The 18,416-nt window shown below is 35.0% G+C and overlaps 1 protein-coding gene across 12 annotated transcripts in view; it reads right to left on the bottom strand.

Annotated features, from left to right (window-relative positions):
• Window positions 1-18,416, bottom strand: part of mark2b (MAP/microtubule affinity-regulating kinase 2b) — a 290,583-nt gene that overhangs the window by 153,213 nt on the left and 118,954 nt on the right. The gene's annotated exons all lie outside the window — the stretch shown is intronic.

Here is an 18,416-nt window from a genome sequence, read left to right as displayed (position 1 = left end):
CTATCATACTTAAAGCTGGTCTATATTCTGAAAAAGTATTTCACTTAAGCACATACACAAGTAATAATAATGGCAGCAAATGATAAATGCATTTAGCAATTTCTTCTGTCTAAAGAAATAGTGTCTCTAACTTTCTTCACAACACTAGTTACTAGTATGCATGCCTCAAGTTAACCAGCTTCACAACAATAAAAGAACTATTGTTGAACAGCTAAACAAGAATAGGTTACTTTCAGTATTGTTGGCGTGACCTGTGCTGTAATTCCATAATGCTTCCTCTTCAGGTGCTTAACCTTTTGTGCTACACACCACACAATGATCACACAACAACTTTCTTAGATTTCTCAGGTGAAATACTCCTACAAAGAGGAGAATTTTGGCCAATGTTGGGGAACCTTCTTCTGTAGCCAAAATTAGTCTGCTCAAAAACAGTACAGAGTTATACCATACCATTGTGCAATGTAGGAGAACGGCAAGGACTAGTTGATTAAAAAAATACAATTCAACTAAAATATTTTGTTCATTAGTCAATTACATAGATTAACTGCAGCAGTCCTACAGAACACACTCTTAAAGAGAAAGATCCTTCCTTAAGGACTCAATAATATGGCTGTTTACCACTTCCCACTAAACTTCATGGCTACTGTGTTATGCAGCATATTCACAAGTAAAGTAAACATACTATACTCATTGTTTATGAACAATAGATCTGTCTTTCAATTAAAAACAGCAGTTTTAGTAAAAGGAATAAAATTCCAACAATATCACAATGAAGAGAAGCAGTGGTGCCAGCATTATTTCTGTGGAGTGGTTGGTAATTGCATCGGTGATGGTGAAATGGTGATGGAGAAAGAAAAAATAAAGAGGAACTTCAAACAACAAACTTCTTTTCTGGTTTGTCAAAGTCTTCCGTTTCCGTCTATTCCACTGGAAGAAGATGACAGAAGCCAGAAGTTGAAGGTAAGGTCTGACCAGCTTAATATCTGGTATCATTCTTTTGTACAGCTGTCTATAGCAACGAATAGGAAACAATGATTTTGAAAAATGCAATGGGGATTCCATGTAGACATTAAATGAAACCTTTTATAATGCAATTCCTGTTATCTTGGGGAATACCTTTATAGTCAATTACAGAATAGACTATATTTAGCATGGGCTGAAAAATTTACAATTGTGCAAATTTACCTTGTCTTTAACTCCAAAATCTTTTTTCAAGGATTCCAAAGACTTAACATTTAATTTTAAAATTAATTTCCCATTGTAATTTTACATTACAAAGCAAATACATTTTTTTAAAGATTTTGCACCTGATCTCTTGTTAACTTCATAGTAGGCACTACTGTTTGCTATCCAGAGCATATTAAATACGTCCTTTAGAAATTTTAGTACGTGAAAATCTCAGCAATATTCTATTAACAAAAAACTTGCTAAAACAAGTGAGCTAAAAGGAAAAAAGACAAGTGAAAAATAGACCATGACCAAGCTCAACAATTCCGAAAATGTACCCACTAAAAGAAGAGAGGGGAAAAAAAGCTGGCTGACAGCAGAGTCCTTCCATATTCCAGATATGCTATTCTAAACTATAACTGATAAATGCAAACTTGTTTTATCTATAACTTCAAACAATTACAGTACAAATTCTTATAAAGCAGAATGACACTTTACTTAGGACTTTCTGCCAGTATTTGCTCAAGGTATTTTGTTCAGTTATTTTTTAATGTTATTTTTTTAAATTAGAAGTTGATGAGTGTTCCTGGCTTAGAGCTTCTCAACTCAGCAATGTTAATTGCTGATCTAACAGACAAGCTAATTGGATTTTTCCTCCCCAGTCATTGACTGCAGGAAGCAATTTACTGGAGGCACAGCACCCAGCCTTTCACCTTTTCAGAACACAGCATGCTTTACTATCTTCCCTCCAAAGTGTCTAACAATTGTAAAAGTAAAATTTCAGATACAGTGTGTAATGTTTAAGTATTAGCTACTCATTAACAAACCCTTTAATCTAGACATCAGACAAGAGCCATTTTTAAATAAGCACAATCCTGTGCAGCATGGTATAGTGATGAAGACACAAGCACTGTACTTATAAACAGAAATTAAAAATTTAAACCCAAAATAAAACCATAATTATAATTAAATGCTGGCTATTAATAAAGTATCTATCTATCTATATTGTAATAGGTAAAACACATTCAACAGATAAATAATACATGTTTCTGTAAAATGATTCCTTTGCACCTTGAAAAAAGCTTAAAGTGTCAACCAAGTAAAATTAAACTAACTGAATAGGGCCAACAAGAACTTTCATAAGAGGTTACTTTTTATTTTAACAGGATTTATTTTAAAGAGAGGATGGCCTATGATCTTTATGAATCACATGTGAAATTGTAAATGGAAATGTCATATAATAACTTATTATTAATTATTCTGTTTTTGGCAGCTTAAGATACTGGGGGGTAGACTTTCATTATGTAAAGAAAAAAGTAGTAGAAAATGGGGAGAAGAAGGTAGATAGATTATTTTAGAATCTGAGTATTACAACAAAGTATACATAATGCCAACCTTAAACAACAACAAAAAAGAGAGGAGTAGAGAAGATTAATTATTTTAATCTATTGTTAAGACCTTTGAAAGGTATTCCTTTTAAAATGCAAAGAGGAGCACAGAAAACTGCATTAAAAAAACAACTACTTAACACACTAAATGAAAGATTTAATAAACACCATATACAATATTACAAAATTCTTCACTGTGAGATGCCCAGTTTCTTAATCCTATATTATAGTTAATTTTTTCAAAAAGAAAATTTAATATAACATAGAAGTTCAATGCAGTGGTTTTAATATTAATTTCTGAAATGAATAACCAACATTTCCAGAAAGAGATTCCCTGGACATAGCTTAAAAAAAAAGCAAAAACTGTTTAAAAAAAAAAAAAAAAAGACGTGTGGATTAAGACAGAGCAGCAGAGATGTTATATACAAAACATGATTTATTAGAAGAGAGCTTCAACAGACAATCATGCTTTGCCAATGCAAATTCTGCAGAAAGTCTCTTTTAAGTTTTCTGCATCACAAACGCAACCTCAGAATTTATTTCTGCTATGAGGACTATTAATTGAAGCTAGAAACAAATACTTTCTAATTGACTACACTGTTACATATATGACGTATACTTTGCAAAATGAATGTAAAACAAGAAATTTTTAGTACTTATTTTTAAAAAGGACTTGTTACACCCTTGCATCTGCAAATACATTTTCAGAGGAAAATTGTGAGATATAAAAATTTGCTATCTACACTCAATATTATTTTATATCAGAAACAAATGAAAATGGTCATAACTAAAAATGAAAGGGATAAAATAAAGTTTGGTTTCAAATTTTTTTTTAATTGGAAATTAATTTGGAAGGGCCTGCTAAAAAGGCATTCATTAAATTTCACAGTAGTAGCAACAAAGTATGCCACAAGTCAAGAGTTTTGGCCCTTTATATAGTAAATATTAAGGAAAAAAATAAGAATTACCTCACTGATACACTAAAACAGCTATTATTGGGAAGTATTCTATTCCCTTTTTTAAAGCAATGTAAACATTGTCAGGCTGTATTTTCTTCAAATATATGTTTCCATTAACATTACTTTTGTCCGTTCTTTGTTATTTTAGCTTTTTTTTTGGATTAACATCCTTTTCAGTGAATGTTACACAAGAAAATGAAGAAATCTTCAATATTACTTGCAGTGAACCTATTAGTGGGGACATACTTCTACTATTCATGTCATTCATAATGTATACCTTTTACATAGTACTTAAAGAATAACAAAAACATATATACTTTTATTCCTAACCTTTTATGTAGGATTTTTTAATTTCTGCCTACCCCTGCTTTCTCAACTTGGATCTTAAACCTCATTATCATTTATCGCAGGTTAAATAAATGATTTATGAGCAAGTGTGAGATACAGTGAGCTGCACCTGTATTAGTTTAGACACACTGACACAGAAAGCCCAAAGTAGCCCCAGCTAATATTTTGAACTGAATATTTCACCCTTGTTTTACTAGTCTAAAGTCAGGTACATATTTGAATGAACTTCTTCAAGCAACTTTACAGCTCTGATCAGTGGCAAACATGATACTTTCTTATCCATATCTCACACTAGCTCATTTGCCTTTGATCGTCTTTTTTGATACACATACAGATCTGCAATCTGTCATGCTTTTACACCACATAAAAGAAAGGGTTTTCTTGACTCAGCTGGAATGTCAAAGGATATGCATCCAAGGCAGGTAATTTTGTCACATGAACTGGCATGTAGCCTTGTCAACTGGACCATTTCTTGGATGTTTTCAATATCAATATCGTAGTCTAAAAAGACCAGCAACATAAATCTTCAATTTTCTCTCTGACATATGTGATAACTTCGGAAGAATCCGTTTCATCAGCAGTTTTAAGCATGTTTCTAATTAATTCTTATGCTATTTCATTAACCTCTATCTCCCCCAAATGTGCACCTAAATAGCTGCAATGATGTTACATACACATCTTAATACGTTGTACTTGCATTTTCTAGTGTCCAAAATATCATTATGAAATCAAAGTTGAGGGAAACTGTTGAGGTCAAGACAAGACCAATAAAAATCTCCAAAAGATTAGTTAGGCAAAGCATCCATATTACCTATGATCTCATCACAAATGTAAATGCCCGAAGTATGCAACACAACACACACACACACAACTAGTTTTTTTTTTTTAAAAGGAGTAGCATTTTAAGAAAACAACATGCATGGCAATTAGCAAATCAACAGATGATTCAGAAAAAGACAGAAAATTGAACCAAGGCTAAAATTAAATGGCAGAACTTAATTATGTCTGGCCTCTTACCAAGATTATATAGAGTGGATATAGTAGTCTATAGGAGAGAGCATTCTGTTCAATGCCTCTTACAGACTTGGTTTAAAAAAAAACGCATTTGTTAATATTTGGGACTTTTGGAGAAGACCTGGATTGTTTTTAAAGAGTTGATCTTCATCTTAAGTCAAGGTGGATCTTTTATTTTATCCCAAAATGTAGCAGCAAAATTACCTGGCTTACTAATTAGAGAGCCAGATTGGCCAAAGACTTCTCACCTTAAATCTTTAATCTCTCTAGTTGTACCCAGAATCCCTGCTGTGGGGTCTACAGTGAGATTTAAAGGCAGGCTTCAACAACATTGACCACTCTAATTCAATAAATAGGCTGAAGAATTATGTTTGGTTCTCAGGCACCATCCTTGCATGGTTTAGTTCATACTGTTATTTATCAAACTGATTTCAGTATTGTAATGACAGAATTGTAATGACAGTACTCTATAATTAACAAGTTAATATGCTATGCCACAGGGCTCAGTACTCAGACCTTTACCATTTACTTTTCCAGTGTGAAATATCAGTACAAAACATATACAACAGTTACTTTCATCTGTATGCAAAAAACACTCAGCTATATTTCTTTCTCAGATCAAACCATATTTCTCCTATAGTATCCTGGAAGGATGCTAACAACATGTCTTTAAATACAGAAAAAAAACATGGTTTGTTATTAATAGGGGGAATTGAAATAAACTAACAATACCTAAAAAAATTCTTTGGCATAGGTGAACATCTCCAAATGCATTTATAAACTTGCTCAGGTAAAACCAGTCAACTGTGAACAACTATAGCAATTTTGATTAGTTCAGAATAGAAGGAAGTTGCTTTCACAGCTTACGAGAGTATTTTAAAGCAAAGAATCTACTAGAGACTGGGAGGTGCTTTCAAAAAAAAAAAAAAAAAACAAGAGAAAATATATAAAAATCAAAAACTAAGGAAATAAGCATAAAAAAAAGACTTGAGTATTCCATTGTACCACAGTCAGCACCATCACTTTAGATGCCTATGATATGAACCAGGCCTTGCCTAGAACAGGTCATCACTTCATATGGAATGAATGAGCAATACAGAGACTGATCAGAAGTCAATGCCAACTTTAGAGAGATAACATTCTTTATGGCAAATACCCATCATTTTGAAAAAATGGTAACAATATCACAAATGCTCTTTAAATCTTATTTATATCAGAAGATAAAAATAAAAAGGCAATACCAATACTAATTTATATTTAGCATTCAGCCTTAAAGATTCTCTAGTAAAGTGGCAAAAGTTCTTAGGGTTCAAACGAGAAAAAAAATAAACACCACCATTCCAACAGTAAAGCACAATGTCGGGAGCATTCTCTTATGGGTTCTGATTATATTCTTTTTGGGCTGTAGAGCAACAAAAGTGAACGTTTTGAAAAGTGTGCTGACTTTTTGTCCCAGTTGTTGCTGTAATGGTCATACTACTGTTATTAACAAAAATGTTTAATTGAATAAATCATTAAATCAATAGAATATAAAGTATATTTTTTATGATATCAACAATTTTGGGAATATATAACTTATGTACATTTAATTGCATTAATGAATCTTGCAGGACTGACAACAGGAAATGTTACAGTGTAATGAATAATGAAAAAAACTGCAGACTGTCAGTCAACTGCTATTCACAGACATGTTGGGTGGTTTAGTTGCTATGGTGAAGGCTGAAGTGTGGCTTAATGCCAGACTGCAGCTGGTATTCAATCCTTTGGAATTCCTATGTTAACCTTGTTTCTCCTATCTCAAATAACCTCAAACAAAAACATAAAGGACTCATAATAAATACACTTAATAGAAATATCAGACAAAACTGTTTTGTTTATGTGCCAACATTATTTTTTTTTTGTTTCAGATTTTTTCAGTACCAAAAAAAACACAACACCTGTACATATCAATCCTTTTCCTGTTTATTAAGTCACATGATTGCTTATGACCTCTGGACATAAGACAAAGGACAAATGATCACTACACATTTGTTGGGAATGGAGAATACAGCATGTAAAGCCAAAAAGAATCACATAAGTGCTTTCACATCTATATATAATGGGATTGGATGACATTAAACTGCACTAACATCAAATAAGCATGTTTGTTAGATGCACAGTAATATCTCAGCAAAATTAAGAAAGAGTGGCAAGCTGATTATATTTGTGTATTATTGTAATGTTGTTGAAGATCAGTCAACAGTAATTAATAAAGGAATCCAGATATTTCTAAAGTGATTTCAGTTTTTTTTCAATACTATAAATTCTGCAGTTCTGCATTGATGAGTCTACAAGTTAAAAAAAAAAAAGTCCATGCATAGTCTGAATATATCTGAATAAACTGCATGTAAGAAATATTAACAAAGTACAACAAAGTCTAAATTATCCATAGCAATAATAATAATAGCCACAGTCCAGATTGCTCAAAAATGTGCTGAATATTTTATAACGAGGCAGAAGTTCCAAAAGACAGAAAGCATTATTCTATAACTCTAGTGCCAGCACCACAGAGTTAATATATTTACACAGTAACAAATGTCTTATCAGATTGTTTCTGAGCATGATTTCATGATGTCCTGAAACACACAGGAACTGTTCCTACCTAATACGTACTCTATATAAAAATGCCATGTCCAGTCATCAAAGTCCAACCATTTACCCTAATGACACACTTCCTGGCAAAGATAAATCAAAGATAAACATAATGATCCTTGCTTCAAATCAGTCAATGTAATCCTAAAAAATGATAAAACTGATAAGTGAACTTCAAAATACAGTACTATCTTACTCATAGTATACAGGTTTTTTTCCTTTTCTATCTATATTAGACGCTGTAGACAAACCTTCACTATTATCATGAAAAATGTACAATAACTGAAAATGCCACAGTAGTAGAAAGTTCTTACTAGTATGTTAATATTTTAACAACAGTATTTTTACTGTACTGTGTCCCAATTTCTTCTAACAAAACCGTCTTTAAATACAGATAACACTATTTTGCCATAAGCTTTTCATTAGGGAAATACATGTCTTGATTTATCTTTAGAAATCAATCACAGAGGTCATGAGCTCAGGTGTCACACTGAAACAAACATCAAATAACTGCTGCTAAAACAAAACGTGTTTCCTGATTTTACATGTTTTAATTGCTAAGGACAGCTGAAATATACAAGTAAACTAAATAATTTTATCTAGCAGATGCATATACCCAATTCACTGTTTTAAGAATCCTGCTCAGATAAACATGTTCTTTGCAGGAGAAATTACAGTATTTGTCATTGAAGAAAGACTCTGGTTTGAATTACTCTTTCTCCTGTGTCAGCAGTATTAAATAATATCTAATCTAATAACCTAATTGCTGACTATATCTTCTACTTAAAACATGGTTTCAATATACAGTCATGCACAGTAATAAATCTTTTATCATTATTATTTTTATTTCTTCTTCACATGGGCTCCTGATTTCTCACTCTTGAAGGGCCCTTAAAGAACTGTTTTGATCAGCGCTAATTCATGTGGTTAATTATTCGTCCACACCACCTTACACCAGTGTTTCTCAACCTTTAAGGTCATGCAACCCAGTTATGCCTTTATTAAATTAATTTACAACCTACTAGCAGCAATTGCAAACCTCCCCATTGGTGCAGCAAGCATGATGAGGGATCTTGGTGAAACAACCTCAACTAGAAATGGAGAAATGTATCACACAGTGCTTTCAATTGCTTATGTGACTCACTGCAACCTACTCACAAGCCATCAATGACAACCCATGACCCACCATCAGCAATTTGAAACCCACTCACAAACCAACAACAGCAACAAACAATCCAAAAGTAGATCGCGACCCACTGGTTAAGAAATACTGTCCTACATGGACCAAAGACGCCATACCAGAAGTTAAAGTATACATAATGGTGACCCACACCAAACCCACAGAGCCTCAATTACATTTACCTATACACTTTGTGATTGACGTACAGTCAAATGGCAAGTCCGAAATGCAGCCGAAAGTTGGCGGCTGGCTGTAAAGTATATATTTTTAATTTAAAATTCTAAAGGCTACATACACGTTAGTTGCCAATAAGGCAACGAGGCATAGTGGTTAAGTCTTTGGACTTCAGACCCTGTGGTTGTGGGTTTAAATCCTGCTAATGAAACTGTGTGACCATAAGCAAATCACTTCACCTGCCTGTGCTCTAATTTATAAAAGAAAAAAGAAATACAACCAACTGTATCTCTCAAAAATGTTCCAAGTCTCCTTGTATAAAGGTATCTGGCTAGATAAGTAAAAATAATAAAAAGTACAGTATATGTAGCCCATTAAATTCCAATTTTTCACAGTAATTGTTCATGTTTCGGCATGAGAATGACCTGAAACATACAGCTAAGACAATGCTGGAATATCTTTGGAACAAGTCTCTGAATATCCTTGAGTGGCCCCAGCCAAAGCACAGACTTAAACCCTAAAGAACGTCTGTGGAGAGACCTGAAGATGGGAGTTTATGGACACTTCCCATTCAGTCAAAAAGAGTTTGAGAGGATATGCCAGAATCTAATTGTGCTAAGCTTGTATAGACTTTAATAATTAGACTTAAAGCTGAAAATACTGGCAAAGGGGTTCTTCAAAGTAGTGTGTGAATACTTAAATGAATGAAAGAGTTAATTTTAATAGTTTTAATAAATTTGCAAATATCTCTGAAAACATGTCTTCACTTTGTCATTATGGGTTAGTGAAAACAGATTGATGGGCAAAAATGTCAAATTTATCGATTTAAAATGAAATCTGCAACACAAAGTATGTAGAAAGTGCGTACTTTCCAAATAAAAAACCATGACTAAATGAACATTACCCTTAATATGGATTAATAAACCTCCATGGATCTAGTATTTTATACTAGCTCTGTAACCTGGCTTTGCTCAGTAAATTTCCAAAGACAACTGGCCTTGGTTATAGAGGGTTAATCAGATGCATCACAAGTACAGTACTATGCAAGTAACTGAGTACTTTTCTATATACAATACTTATGTATCCTCCATCAAAATGGGCTAATATTAGTTCACTAGAGCTCCTTACTCTTAAAAATGCTACATACATTGCACATGAGTAAATAACTCCAGTGCTAGATCAATTTGTGCTGTTCCTAGTGACCTGGCTTTGATGATTATCATTCTGCTCTAACTCAAACCATACAGTTGAAGGGAGGAAACAATACACAGCTTTTTTTAAGAGGAGTGTACATGTAAATATTTTTGTTAATCCATCCGAACAAGCACTCAAAGTTCAAAGCAAAACCTTGAAAATAGATTGCTAACCATAAATTTAACTTTCCTTATAACAAGGTGCTCAAGTAATCTAACATGCCCTTCACCATACATGAACCAAACTTTAATGTCAAATTCATTGTACTTAATGATACAAGTGAAAGAGTGCTATAGATGTTGCATCCCATTAATCTTCTTTGTCACAGTCCTAGATTACATTCAACACAATCACAATGATGGCATGGTGCTGACACTTAATATAAGATAAGGAAGGATGAGCAAAGAGATGGCAATAGTTGTTCCAGGGCACCAGTAAAATGAATACATGTAATAATCCAAGTATCACTAAAAATTAAAGACACACACACACATTTAAAAGTGGATTATGTATGTACAACCTGCTCAGGATTAAGCGGGCATATAAATGGTATGGTATACATACAAGTACAACATGCACAAAAATATATTAGGGATGCTTTGATCGACTGGCCGCCAATCGAAATCAGACGATTTTCTCTTACAAAAAAAAAAAAGCCTTGATCCATGACCAGTAAAAAGGCTGATCACAAACACCTATATTTTCAGCCCGGTTTTCTAAGCTTTGCAGTAATTTAGTTGTAGTCCTCCTTTACATGAGGTATTAAGGTAGTTTTTTTTTTTGCAGCAAAGTTTTTGCAGTGTAAACAAAGAGCAGCTATTGGAAGAATGTATATTAGCCTTTACATGGAAGAAATTAAAGCAATAAAATAAAAAGTAATCGGTGAAGTCATCCTGGGCAAATAGACAAAAGGCAAGAACAGCTACATCAAGGAATACAGGCCTTTATTTTTTTCTTTAAATTAAAACGGACACAGCTTGTGTTTGGACAGTGAACTTGTTTAAAATGCAGCAGCTTACACTTTCAATTGGAAAAAGAAAAGATAAGGCACATTTGAAATTGCTGTATCATACAACATAAGTTTTGGAAAGAAACAAGTACTACATAATTAAAATGTGTGACGGATGGTGTCCTGTGCCATTACCTGACTGGGACACATCAATAATGGAAGGAAAGGGGGAGAATATTTTATGAAGGGTGCTGCCTCCCCCGAACTGCTATGGCACCTTGGATTCCCACAAGGCCGTATGAGATTTGCTGTTTGTTGGCTCAGCCCTGCTCGGTTCCAAGGATGCCACCAGAGGGAGCAGCAGAGCCCAACTTTGGGCTTCCACCACACCTGGGAGTAATTCCAGACCTGCCTAACGAGCCACCTGGAATACTCCCAGATGCAGCTTCAAAAGGAACCAGATGTCTCACAGAGACAAGGAAGAGTTTGGATGAAGAGGACTAAGCTTACTGGCGGAGGAGTAGAGGCGAAGAGAGTAAGAGGAAGAAGAAAGAAGGCAAAGATTGTGTGCTGTACTTACTGTACTATGCTACTGAGGGGAGCAAGGGAGAAGTGCTTTCCCACTTAATACACGTATGTTGTGTGCTGAACTGTGCCTGTCTGTGTTGGGTTTGGGTGGCTAGTGCGCCTCCTGCTGACCACAAATGGTAATCTATATTATTAATTAATAGAGCAAATGCATATCTTAAAAGCAAAAAGCTGTACAGCAACTAATGATTTAAAATGATTAAAATGTGTAAATGCATGTATATTTACATTTAATGAGCATTTAATTGCCAATATCAATTAATTTATCATGTGAAAACAAAAAATATATATTGTTTTTAGAGAAATGGTGAAAACAACTGTTTTTAATTAAGCCTCGCTTCAGATATGTACATTACAGAAAAAAACTAAGCAATATGACAGCTTGTAACTATGAGAAGCATTTTATTTTCTTTTAAGCCATATGTATTATGGATAACTATTTTTGTACATATTTTATTAAAGTAAACTGCTCAAAAAATTAAAGGAACACTTTGAAAACACATCAGATCTCAATGGGAAAAAGAAATCCTCCTGGATATCTATACTGATATAGACTGGGTAATGTGTTAGGAACGATAGGATGCCACATCGTTTGATGGAAATGAAAATGATCAACCTACAGAGCCCTGAATTCAAAGACGCCCCAAAAATCAGAGTGAAACAATTATGTGGCAGGCTAGTCCATTTTGCCAAAATTTAATTGCAGCAACTCAAAATTGTACGCAGCACTTTGTATGGCCCCTGTGTTCTTGTATACATGCCTGACAACATCGGTGCATGCTTCTAATGAGATGACAGATGGTGTTGTGGGGGATCTCCTCCCAGATCTGGACCAGGGCATCACTGAGCTCCTGGACAGTCTGAGGTGCAACCTGGTGGCATTGGATGGACCAAAACATAATGTCCCAGAGGTGTTCTATTGGATTTAGGTCAGGAAAGTGTGGTGGCCAGTCAATGGTATCAATTCCTTCATCCTCCAGGAACTGCCTGCATACTCTCACCACATGAGGCCAGGAATTGTCGTGCACCAGGAGCCACTGTACCAGCATAGGGTCTGACAATGGGTCCAAGGATTTCATCCTGATACCTAATGTCAGCCAAGGTGCCTTTGTCAAGCCTGTAGCGGTCTGTGTGACCCTCCATGGATATGCCTCCCCAGACAATCATTAACCCACCACCAAACTGCTCATGCTGAATGATGTTACAGGCAGCATAATGTTCTCCATGGCTTCTCCAGACCCTTTCACTTCTGTCACGTGCTCAGGGTGAACCTGCTTTCATCTGTAAAAAGCACAGGGCACCAGTGGTGCATCTGCCAATTCTGGTATTCTATGGCGAATGCCAATCGAGCTGCATGCTGCTGGGCAGTGAGCTCAGGGCCCATTAGAGGACATGGGGCCCTTGGGTCACCCTCATGAAGTCTTTCTGGTTGTTTGGTCAGAGACATTCACACCAGTGGCCTGCTGGAGGTCATTTTGTAGGGCTCTGGCAGTGCTCATCCTGTTCCTCCTTGCCCAAAGGAGCAGATACTGGTCCTGCTGATGGGTTATGGACCTTCTATGGCCCTCTCCAGCTCTCCTAGAGTAACTGCTTGTCTCCTAGAATCTCCTCCATGCCCTTGAGACTGTGCAGGGAGACACAGCAAACCTTCTGGCAATGACACGTATTGATGTGCCATCCTGAAGAAGTTGGACTACCTGTGCAACCTCTGTAGGGTCCAGGTATCGCCTCATGCTACCAGTAGTGACACTGACTGTAGCCAAATGCAAAACTAGTGAAGAAACAGTCAGAAAAGATGAGGAGGGAAAAATGTCAGTGGCCTCCACCTGTTAAACCATTCCTGTTTTGGGGGGTCATCTCATTGTTGCCCCTCTAGTGCATCTGTTGTTAATTTCATTAAGACCACAGCAGCTGAAACTGATTAACAACCCCCTCTGCTACTTAACTGACCAGATTAATATCCCATAAGTTTCATTGACTTTATGCTATACTCTGATTAACAAGTGTTCCTTTAATTCTTTTGAGCAGTATATTTATTTTAAGGAGATGTAATTTATTTTAGTATTTTTATGGTCCCACAAAAACACACAATTCATAAATAGAATTTACCACCAGCAGGCCTGCAACGTTATCAAAAATCAGAAAATACATTTTACTGTGTTATGACAGATATGATTGCAATAATCATGGGGGAAGACTTATGGGGGAGGAGACCCTTGGGCTTGAATCATATATCAGGCTCCACCTACCTGTACTGAGGGAAATCCAGAAAAACTAGTATGCCAAGTCAAGGCTTAGGGGTGGCAGTTTTGAATAGCCACAATGCAGGAACAGAAAGCACTTTATGAACAGAGAGAAAGAGCTTGCAATAGGTGCATGAACTGCCCCAAAATGATAGAAACAAATCTGAGATTAGAAGCAATATATACTGTATATCCATTCAGTCATTTTCCAAACCCGCTTATTTAGAGCAGGACTGCAGGAGAATTGAAACCTATGACAAGCAAGCATCAGGCACAAAGCAGGGAGAATCACTGAACACATGCTGTTATTTATTAGCAGACTGAAATTCTGTAAGTGATTATCTGTATTTGATAACTCCGTCTTGAAACATGGAGATCCAACGAAAAGCAGCTTTAAAGGCTGCCCAACACTCTTGGAATGCAAGCACATATGCACGTTGTATCGTAATTTACCAGGTGATCAAAATCATCATCTTGGTATGCTTCACTAATACTAGAACTAGTGTAGAATCTATCATTATATTAGATAAGATAGTTAAGATCAACTTTGAGGATCATGCTGTCACGCTAAATTTCTGAAGAACTGTCACTATTATCATCCAGTAGATTGCTTTCTCATTCACATGCTTTATGTGCCTGTATTCATCTTGCCCTGTCACCGCAAATGCTGCGTCAACACCGCTGTCCTTCACTAGCTGCTGATGAGACTGTGCAAGAGGCTTGCAGTGGACAGGTAATCTCACAGATAACAGGAAAAGAGGATGCAAAAAAAAAAAAAGAATTGATCTGTCATTCAAGCAGTAGGAATATTTATTTGAAAAACATAAGAATTGTGAATCTATATATTTTCAATAAATTTGGGGCCACGGCCGCCCAAGTTATCTCATTCGTAAGTTTGGTTGTATTGGAAAATGAAAATTTTTTTGAAATTATTATTTTATTTCAATGAATCTTTCAGCTGCGTTAGTTTTTTTTTTTTTTTTAGTTATTTTTTCATTTTGGTATGGGTAATTATTTTATTTCACTTTATGAAAAAGTTTTTTTTAATAGTTTCACAACTTCATTTTAGTTTTCGTTAATGATTACAATCTTGGAACATGTACTTTGACTGATTTTTGCTTAGGTTTTATAACTTTGCACAACAAAAACCACCCTTAGAGCTAAGGTGAGTGAATCATGATGGAGAGACTAGGGTATTTAGTTAGTGAGAGAGCCAAGTAAATGTTGAAACTTTAACAATTTTAAAAATTTGAAATGGAGTTTTGATGGAAAATATATTTTTAATGAAGATGCAAGGCCAAGTATTTGGTTAAAACATTTAGTTCAATTACTACTAGATAAAGCAAACAAATATTTCCATAATGAGTATACTCAGGAAGGTCTACTTAAAATAGTATTTGTAATGGCCTTTAAACAACCTTTAAATAAAAGAGCACAAAGTATGTTTGATATTTAACAGCCTAAATATGACATTTGGCATACCTAACTGATAAACAGATGAAGAGGCTGCAAAAAATGCTTCATATTTTACAGAACAACTAAGCCATCAATGGATAAAGTTCGAAACATTACAGCTGCACTTTGTGCTTTACCCTAGACACTGTAGTCAGATTCTGTAAACAATGTATTTTTCATATAAACGAATTTGTCCATAACTTACTCCGTAAAATAGCCATTATAATCAGGACTTCAATCAATACAAATTTAACTTTTTTCATTCATGACTGACACTTCTCCATTGTTATAGCCATGGAAAACACCCTGACTGGTGCTCTGGTGTTTCATTCAACACACTTCTCACTATAGTGACTTGCACACTTTGCAGCTTTCAGACCTGTTCATTATGTAATCCTTTCCCTGCAGCCTGTTTATAAACCATTTGTCTATTTGACTCTGAGTCGGACAGGATCCTCTGCTGTGAATGTCACTGTTTCCAGGGAGCCCGCTGAGCTCAGACCTCAGTTTCAGCTCTTTTAATTTATACATTGTGAAGTCCACTGGTTGCAGATATTCATACTGGCTGGTGCCAAAAAAATGACTGAGTCAGTCACTAAATGATTCACCCATGAAGCTTCGAGAGCCACTGGTACCGGCCCACTTCAAACTCTTGACTCTGCAAGCACCACAGCAGCTCTTCCCATTCAAACTTTGTGTGTGACCCACTAATTCAGCTTCCTTCCATCAAGTACAGCATACTCCTGCTCAGCAAACTAAGCATGCGCCTCCTCCTGCAAATGAGTGCCTGACAGTTTTAATAATAATAATACATTTTATTTATTTATACAAGTGCCTGACAGCTTTCTTATGAGGCACACTAGAGAAAAAAAAAGTGATGGTTGCAGTTTGGCACTGAGGAAATTTCTGCAAATGCTTGGAGCCAATCAACAATGTTTATTTACAATGACGATATGTCCAGCCAATCAGCGATAGACAGTATCATCAACCATCGGCTCAGCATTATTTCACAACATGCTAAACTTAATTTTGTACATAAAATGTTCACTAACAGCGACAGTCTTGTGAACATTATAGAATAATGCAGTTTCCTTGTTCTTTTTCTACTAGCAGCCAGGCGGGCCAGTCTTCTACATTAGGGAATACATGTATTTCCCTTGTTTGTATAAAGCTACTACTTATGTGTGTATGTATCACAAAAGTTAAGAGTGAATGCTGGCACACGGGAGCATGTCTTTTTCAGTTCTAGGGATATTAAACAATCATTTTTATAAGTGACTCCTACGACATCTTTCAAATGACAAAATTTCTGCTTGAAGAGTCATTTGAACACCAATATTTTAAGCAACTAGCACTGCTCTCAGTATTCTGAATTTTTTTTAATAATGTACAATTATTGCTTTCCTAGCCCAAGTTCTATGGGGTCAACCAACAGTAGATATTTCCCCTTGATGACAGAGATGTGGTTATTAATTTCCTTCTGTTCAGAGAGGATCACTGTTTATATATAGTTCTAAAACCATGACAATAATACCATAATCCACGATAGGTGATATGAGGGTCTAATAATGGATACATTTTGCTATCGACTTACGTTACCATGTTTCACATCTCACTTCTCTATAGATTGGCTGGTGATAATTAAACAATTTTTCAGAGATCACCAATAATGGACTTTTTTTGATGGGTCTAAAAATTACCAGCTTTATCCTGGAAGGAGCCGATTTTTTATTAGGATTATAGGTATACAGTATGCTAAAGAATCTTCCATCATGTTAAAATTCGGGGCTTCCTATGGTTCTTTGAGCCATTTTGGCATTTTTTTCCTGTAAGAGTAAAACTGTGTTTTTACACAGTACTAATTTTAGGGAATACTCAAATTTTCAAATGGGAAGTGCTAAAGTAACTGAATTCAGTGAAATCAATGAGGACAATTGATTGACACAGAAAATGAAGATCTGTGTTCATTCTCATCAATCTGTAGGTGAAGTGGAGGAAACCTGAGTTTCTGCTCTACATTGTCAATGTTCCACTCATTCACCTAATAATACTGTTAATGTCACTAAAAGTCATACATTATTGGCCTAACATTCTAAGGGTCTATTCAAGTTATCAAAAAGAGTAAAACAAATTCTTGAATTGAGTTTAGCATACATATTTACTGGTGTGATGATTGTGTGTCTGTGGAGGAAATGCACAATACAGGGTAGCTTATTTTATAAATAAAAAAATCGTGAGTGCTCTCCCCTAGACTTTCTTGCATACTCAGATATGGTGATGGATATTTAAGGAGTAAATCGCAAGACAATTATATTTTTATATTATGTACATTAAAGAAGCATTAAGAACAAATTAAATTAAAAATATATTGAACAATTATTATAAAAGTAAATTGAATAAATTGGAGGTAAAGTAACACTTCTGGTTTACAGAAATAGCTGAAAAATTGAAAGAAATCTACATTTTGTACCTAATACTTGTATGCAAAATTTGGTTGACCTAAGTGAAAGCGTACTCAAGTTATCTGTTTACACACACACACACACACACACACAGATATAATTCTAACATTGTATTTTCGGACTCAGGTAGGTCTAAAACGTTGAGATTCATCAAAATCCCAACATCGAATCTTTTTACGACTGAAATACTTCCCCTATACTTTGTATACAAAAAACAATAGAAATAAAAAAAACATCTAATAATTATTCTAGATGCAATTTTATATTAAATTTCCACAATAAGAACACCAAAATTAACAGCTGAAAAAGTTATTTTAAAAGAATGCAATATCTTATCCATCATCTGATGAAGAATATTGATAATGACTAAGCTTAGTGCTTTTTAAATTATAATTTTATTTTTTACATTTGTACCATTTTGTCAAAGTAACTAGTATGAAAGCACAGGTGGCATAATTTTATATTCTTCCATTAGGCAACCATTTAGAAAATGACCTCATCACAGACAGTGCTCTGATGCTGAGACATTTATAGGATACAAAACAGAAGAGCAAGACCACAAGACCACCAGAGCAACACAAAACACTGGTAATTAAGGCAGAACATATTCTGAAAGCACAGTTTGCTGAATGACTGAGGTGGTCCTGTATAATTGTGTCATACT

Source organism: Polypterus senegalus, chromosome 11 (genome assembly GCF_016835505.1).
Source record: "Polypterus senegalus isolate Bchr_013 chromosome 11, ASM1683550v1, whole genome shotgun sequence".
NCBI lineage: Eukaryota > Metazoa > Chordata > Cladistia > Polypteriformes > Polypteridae > Polypterus > Polypterus senegalus.
The sequence above is the reverse complement of the archived record's forward strand: the minus strand, read 5'-3'. Positions and strand labels throughout refer to the sequence as shown.